This window comes from Eriocheir sinensis, chromosome 19, assembly GCF_024679095.1.
Source record: "Eriocheir sinensis breed Jianghai 21 chromosome 19, ASM2467909v1, whole genome shotgun sequence".
In the NCBI taxonomy this organism is placed as follows: domain Eukaryota; kingdom Metazoa; phylum Arthropoda; class Malacostraca; order Decapoda; family Varunidae; genus Eriocheir; species Eriocheir sinensis.
The window spans coordinates 15,817,511-15,824,711 of NC_066527.1; the positions used below are offsets into that span (position 1 = coordinate 15,817,511).

Genomic DNA, 7,201 nt, shown 5'->3' on the forward strand with positions numbered 1-7,201 from the left:
AGTTTTAAGCCACTCGGCGGCGGATGAAAATTCCCAGCTTGGTGGCACCGGGCGGGGATTGAACTCGCGTCCTCCTGAACGCGGCGCCGTCACTCTGTCGACTCAGCCACAGTTTCAGAGTTTCTTGTGTTTTTTTCTTTCCATTTTCCTTCCTTTCTTCTTCCTTTTTGTCCTTCCTTCCTTCGTTCATTCGTTTCTACATTCTTTGCTTCCTTTCTCGCCCAATCCTTTCTCCTTTTTTCTGTTCTTTTCTCTTTATTTTTATTCACTTCCCTCTTTTTCTCTTATTTTGTTTCATCCTTTTTTTTCCTTCGTTTTGGTCTTCCTTCATTCATTCGTTCCGTCCTTCCTTTCTTCCTTCCTTCCTTCCTCCCTTCCTTCCTTGCTTGGTTCCTTTCCCAATCCTTTCTTCATATTTATTCACTTCCTTTTCTGTTTCTCTCGATCTTTTTCACCTTACTAACCTTCGCAAAAAAAAAAAGTTTCTCTCTCTCCCTCTCTTCGTTTTCCCTATATTAATCTACCTCCCTTTCAGTTACTCTCAATCCATTCCACTTTCTTTCTAACCTCACCAAAGAGATTTAAAAGTCACTCACTCACTTTCCCTCCCAGTCTCTCTCTCCCTCCCTCCTTCCCTCCCTCCCTTCACTCAATCATCCACTCACCTGTGTCTGAGCCGGGCAGGTAAAAGGTTGAGACAGGGCAGGAGGTGAGAAATTTTTTACATGGTAGTTTGGGAACGGTGAGGTGAGGGCGATGAAAAATAGTGTTGTGTTTCAGGGGAGGCTGTGGATAACTTGAGAGGAGGAGGAAGAGGAGAGAGGGAGGAGGGAAGGGTGGAAGAGAGGGAGAGGAAAGGAAGAAATTATAATTGAAAGGAGAGTTTGGAGAGAGAGAGAGAAGTAAGGAAGGAACGACTAAGGGAGTAAGAAAAGGTTTGGGTGAAGGACATTTGAGAAGAGGGTAGGAGGAGGAGGAGGGGAAAGAGAGAGGGGAGAGAGGAAGGAAGGAGGAGAAAGGGAAGGGAGGATGGGAAGAAGAGAGAAGGGATGGAGGAGGGGAAGGAAAGAAAGGAGAGGAGGATGGAATTAAGAGAAAGGGAAGGGAAAAGGGAAGGGAGAGAGGGGGGAGGGGGGAGGGAAGTAGGGGAAAGGGAAGGAGGGTGAGATGGAGAGAGAGGGAAGGGAGGAAAGAGGATGAGAGGGAGAAGAAAGGGAGAAGACATTAAAGAAGAAAATGCGTGAGAAGAAGAGAAAGAGAATAGACGAAGGATTAAGGAGAGGAGGGAAAAGGATGAAAGGAGGGAGGTGGGGAAGGGTCGGATAGAGGAAACTTGAGAGAAGGATACAAGAGAAGGAGAAGGAGAAAGGGAGGAAGGAGGGAATAAAGAAAAGAAGGAAGGGATGACTGAAAAAAAACGCAGGGTGAGTGCGTGAGGGAAGGAGGGTAAAGGAAAGGAAGGAGGAAAGTGGAAGGGATTATGCGAGGAGAAGAACATAAGAACATAAGAACATAAGAACGTAAGGAGTCTGCAAGAGGCCGGTTGGCCTATACAAGGCAGCTCCTGTACACTCAACCCCACCTTACCTCACCATCCATGGCTTTATCTAACCTCTTCTTGAATGTATCTATGGTATTGGCACCCACAACATGGCTCCCAAGCCTGTTCCATTCGTCCACCACTCTATTAGTGAACCAATTCTTGCCTATGTCTTTGTTGAATCTGAATTTGTCTAACTTAAAACCATTGCCACGCGTCCTACCTGGCTCTTTCACTCTCAAAATTTTATTGACATCCCCTTTATTAAATCCCTTCATCCATTTATAAACTTCGATCAAGTCTCCTCGCACCTTCGCCTTTCTAGAGTTAACTGCTTTAGCCTGTCTTCATAAGCTGAATAATCTTAGTCCTCCTCCTCTGTACCGATTCTAAAATCTTGATATAAATTCTATAATAGGGGACCAGAACTGAACTGCATAATCGAGATGAGGTCGAACAAAGTTTGAGGATGACTCACGCTCCTTGAGATGAAACCTAGTACTCTGTTTGCCCGATTTTAGCCTGAATGCATTGAGCCCTAGGACGGAGGTCAGCGCTCACTAGGACTCCTAAGTCTCTCTCCCGCCAGACCTGCTTAGAGGAGTGTCATTTAAGGGGTTATTCCTACCTACACTCAAAATGCTGCACTTCCCGACATTGAATTCCATCTGCCACTTCCTCGCCCAATCATATAGTCTGTCAAGCTCATCCTGGAGAACGGTAGCGTCGCTGTCTGATTGGATTACTCTACCGATCTTGGTATCATCTGCGAACTTACTGACATCGCAGAGGGCGGATTACTTTTAAGGAAGGGAATGTATGAAGGAAGGAAGGAGAATGTAGGAAGGGGAGGAAGGAAACGAACGAACGAAGGACAAGAACTAAAGATAAGGAAAGAAGAGAAGGAAGGGAAGGATTCAATAGAGTGTTTGTTTTGCATGAAGTTGATGTTTTTTTTCGATATTTTTTTGTGATGTTTTTCTTTTATCTTTCTTTTATCCTGAATTATTATTATTATTTGTTGTTGTTGTTGTTGTTTACAGAAAAAGAGACAGTTCGAGGGCGTGAAAAAAAGCATTAATGAAAAAAAAGGTCGATACTTACTGCTCCTGAATAAAGTACAGAGGAGTGGCCGAAAGAGAGGTCGATTTCGTGAAGAGAGGTGTCCTGATACCCTCCTCTTGAAAGAGTTCAAGTCGTAGGCAGGAGGAAATACAGATGAACGAAGATTGTTCCAGAGTTTACCAGCATAAGGGATGAAAGAGTGAATATGCTGGTTAACTCTTGCATAAGGGGTTTGGACAGTATAGGGATGAGCTTGATTAGGAAGCCGTGTGAGGCGAGGCCACGGGAGGGGGGGAGGCATGCAGTTAGCAAGCTCAGAAGAGCAGTCAGCGTGAAAATATTGATAGAAAATAGAAAGAGAGGCAACATCGTGACAGAATTTAAGAGGTAGAAGACTATCAGTAAGAGGAGGAGAGCTGATGAGACGAAGAGCCTTAGACTCCACTCTGTCCAATAGAGCTGTGTGAGTGGAGCCCCCCCACACGTGAGATGCATACTCCATACAAGAGCGGACAAGGCCCCTGTATATGAATAGCAACTGTGCGGGGAAGAAGAACTGGCAAAGACTATACAGAACGCCCAACCTCAAGGAAGCTGATTTAGTGAGAGAGGAGATATGAAGCTTCCAGTTAAGATTTTGATTTAAGGATAGACCGAGGATATTCAGTGTTGAAGAAGGTGACAGCTGAGTGTTGTCGAAGAATAAGGGATAGGTGTTTGGAAGATTGTGTCGAGTTGATAGGTGGAGAAACTGTGTTTTTGAGGCATTGAAGGACACAGGGTTTCTTCTGCCCCAGTCGGAAATGATAGCAAGGTCTGAGGTTAAGCGTTCTGCAGCCTCCATTCTGGAGTCGTGCACTTCCTGTTGGAATGATCTTCTATTGAAAGAAGTTGAATAATGCAGAGTGGAATCATTGGCGTATGAGTGGACAGGACAGTTTGTTATGGAAAGAAGATCATTGATGAATAACAGGAAGAGAGTGGGTGATAGGACAGAGCCCTGTGGAACACCACTGTTGATAGGTTTAGGGAAGAACAGTGACCGTCTACCACCGCAGAGATAGAACGGCCGGAAAGGAAACTGGAGATAAAGGAACAGAGAGAGGGATAGAATACGAAAGAGGGCAGTTTAGAAAGCAAAGACTTTTGCCACTCTTTCGAAGGCTTTCTATATGTCTAGCGCAACAGATACCCATTTACTACTACTACTACTACTACAATAATAATAATAATAATAATAATAATAATAATAATAATAATAGTAAAAATAAACCACAGTGGAATTAAAACGACAAAATATCTTGATTAATTTATATTCAGGATTGAAAGTCACAAGTATAAAGGTTAACACACACACACACACACACACACACACACACACACACACACACACACACACACACACACACACACACACACACACACACACACACACACACACTCACACACACACACACCTAATACTGTTCACTTATTTACAACTCACTCTACTGTAACCATTATTATTTTTTTTTGCCTCGTCATGTACAAACTTACCGATATAACTTACACACACACTTACAGGTATAGTTTACACAGGTACGCACAGGTAAATAAATCCCTCCACAGGTATCAACAGGAGGATTTAAAGGCCCATACTTTTAAACGTGTTGGTGCCTCAGATCACTTGTTTCGAAAGCCGCTTGTCGTAGAGAAGATGGCGCCACTATAAACACTTGCCTGCGCCAATACGGGCTGGAGCCGACTACCATCCAGGCCCCTCAAGCAAGCCTACTGGCGCTATAGGCGTAGACGTAAAAAAAAAAAAAAAAGGGAGTTGCTGGCGTTTTCATGGACTGTTTGGTGATTTTTTTTATAGCAAAGGAGTCATTTCAAGGGCATAAAAAAAAAATAATGAAAAAAAAGCCCGCTACTCACTGCTCCTCAGATAGTGATAGTTTTACACGATTTCTTGACCATTAGTAGTAGTAGTAGTAGTAGTAGTAGTCCCCCCCTCCCCCCGACCCCCACCCCCATGAAAGTCGGGCTAATCTTCTCTGTGGCCTTGGAGGTTAGTCGTCGTGAGAACCTTGGGATACATTTAATAATCTGGACCTTTGAGAACTACTTAACAACCACCGCCAGCAGTTATACACACAGGTTTTACGTATACGTGAATTTATACAAGTCTCCACACATTAACGTACATATATACATACAAACATTTATATAAGTACATGTAAACAGACTTAGAAATATACATACATACTTACAAGTACAAATATACGTCGTTTATACATTTTTTTTTTTTTTTTTTTAGTGTTTTCGCGTATGAAATAATTTGGCATTTTTGGGGGAAGGGCTTAAAAATATTCGCTCCATAAATGTTAAGTTTCCTGTATTTGCTGTTGTTGAAAGTATTAGGGTAACATTTTTTTATTTTTTATTTTTTTTGAGGTAAGCGAAAACAATGAGTAAAAATATATTGGCTGTGTGTGGGCTTTATGTGTGTGTGTGTGTGTGTGTGTGTGTGTGTGTGTGTGTGTGTGTGTGTGTAATTATTTATAGTTATAAACACAATCATCTTTACCTGGTTTTCCTTTATTTGCATTTTAATTCCTCCTCCTCCTCCTCTTTTTCGTCTTCTTCCTCCTCCTCCTCCTCCTCCTCCTCTTAATCTTTGTACCCATGATCATAAACACTACACACACCTGCTCCCTCATTCCCCATTTTTATTCCCCATTTATATATTTTAATTCCTCCTCCTCCTCCTCCTCCTCTTTTTCGTCTTCCTCCTCCTCCTCCTCCTCCTCCTCCTCTTAATCTTTGTACCCATGATCATAAACACTTACACACACCTACTCCCTCATTCCCCATTTTTATTCCCCATTTATATACACACTTTATTTTTATATCTATTTACACACCTTTTGATTTTTCACTATTGAACGTTTTGCTTTCCATCACCATCATTATCATCACCATCATCGTCATCTTCTGTTACGTTCCCTTTTTTTTATTTTCTTGTAATTGATACGATATATGTATTACCTTTGTTTACCTGTCTATTGTGCCCCTCATTATCACCTGAAAACGAGGAGGAAGGAGATGAAGAAACAAGAGGAAGAGAGGCAGCGGAGAGTGGATTGGGAAATATGGAAGAGAAAAAAAAAAGAGGAAGGAGATGGAGGAAAAAGAAGAGGGGTTGGGATAGGTTAGGTTAGGTTTGTGTATACCTGGATTGGCTAACCTAAGACATCTATTATTTTTTTGTATTCTTCAATCATACCTGTTTTTAATTAACCTCATTTTGCACTTTTTGTACCTGGAATTTCGCACCCATAACACCTTTCACGTTACACTTTTTAATGATTATACTTCTTCAATTATAACTTTTTAATAACCTCATTATCACCTGTTTGTACCTGGAGTCCTGAACCCTTAACACCTACTTTTTGACAAATTGACACCTGTTAATCTTCTTCAATCACACTTTTTTTTAATTAGCGTTTTTCATACCTGTTTGTACCTGGACTGCTGGATTCATTATAACTTTTACTTTCCACCTGTTGACTCTTCTTTTTCATTTTTTCTAATTAAAGTCATTGATACATTAATTCTCCTCACCTCTCTATTATGATTATGAACCCTTCACAACTTTTCATTAACCTCACTTGCGCCTTTTGTACATGGATTTTCGTACCTGTAACATCTTTATTTATATCCTTCAATCATTTGTCTTCAGTCATTACTTTTTTTTCAATATAAACAACAGATGTATTACTTTTCCTTTACCTTCCTACTACGAATCTTTTTTTCTCTCTCTGTGTCACACCTGTTGTCTTATTTTCATCCACCTGGTAACTCTTCTTTTTCATCATCACACCTGTTGTCTGATCTTCATCCACCTTGTAATTCTTCCTTTTCAGTCATTACTTTTTTTCATTTTAAGTCACTCCTACGTTACTTTTCCTTTCCTTCCTACTACGAACCCTTCTATTTTTATCTGCCTGTCTGTCTTTCGTAATTTGAATATTTTTCCAACTAAAGCTGACCTCTCCTCCAGCCTGTTATTCTTTATTCTTTTTACTGAAGGAGAGCCTGATGTTTTTTTTTTTTCTTCCGTTATGACCTTTTGCTGTTTCCATTGATGTAAGAAAGGCACTACAGCACTCGTCTCATACCACCACCACCCAAAATTGACCTCTCTTTCGGCTACTCTTTACTTTTATCTTTTATAGGAGCGGCGAGTAGCGGGCTTTTTTTTTATTTGTTCACTTTTTGTTCCCCTTGAGCCGTGTCCTCTGATGTAAAAAAAAAAAATGTTCCTGTGTATCCCGATTCATGCATTAATTTAAAATCTTACCTCCATCACTTTCCCTTACCTACCCAACATCCTCACCTCACACATCTTTTTTCTCTTATTTTAACCCCCTTTACTTTTTTTTCTTCCATCACTTTCGCTTACCTGCTCAACATCCTCACCTCACACATTTTTTCTCTTATTTTAACCCCCTCTTACTTTTTATTTTATCCGGTAACTTGCTCTCCCGTCTTTTCTCTCCCCCCTTTCTCGCCTCCCTCGCCTTCCTCACCCTTTCTTCCCCCCCCCCCCCC

The 7,201-nt window shown here is 41.3% G+C and overlaps 1 long non-coding RNA gene across 1 annotated transcript; it reads right to left on the bottom strand.

Annotated features, from left to right (window-relative positions):
• Positions 1-3,902: 3,902 nt before the first annotated feature.
• On the bottom strand, positions 3,903-7,201 carry LOC127000776 (uncharacterized). The gene is made up of 2 exons (XR_007754502.1): positions 5,443-7,201; positions 3,903-5,295 (listed from the first exon to the last, which is right to left on the bottom strand). It is a non-coding gene; the product is annotated as an uncharacterized LOC127000776 (long non-coding RNA).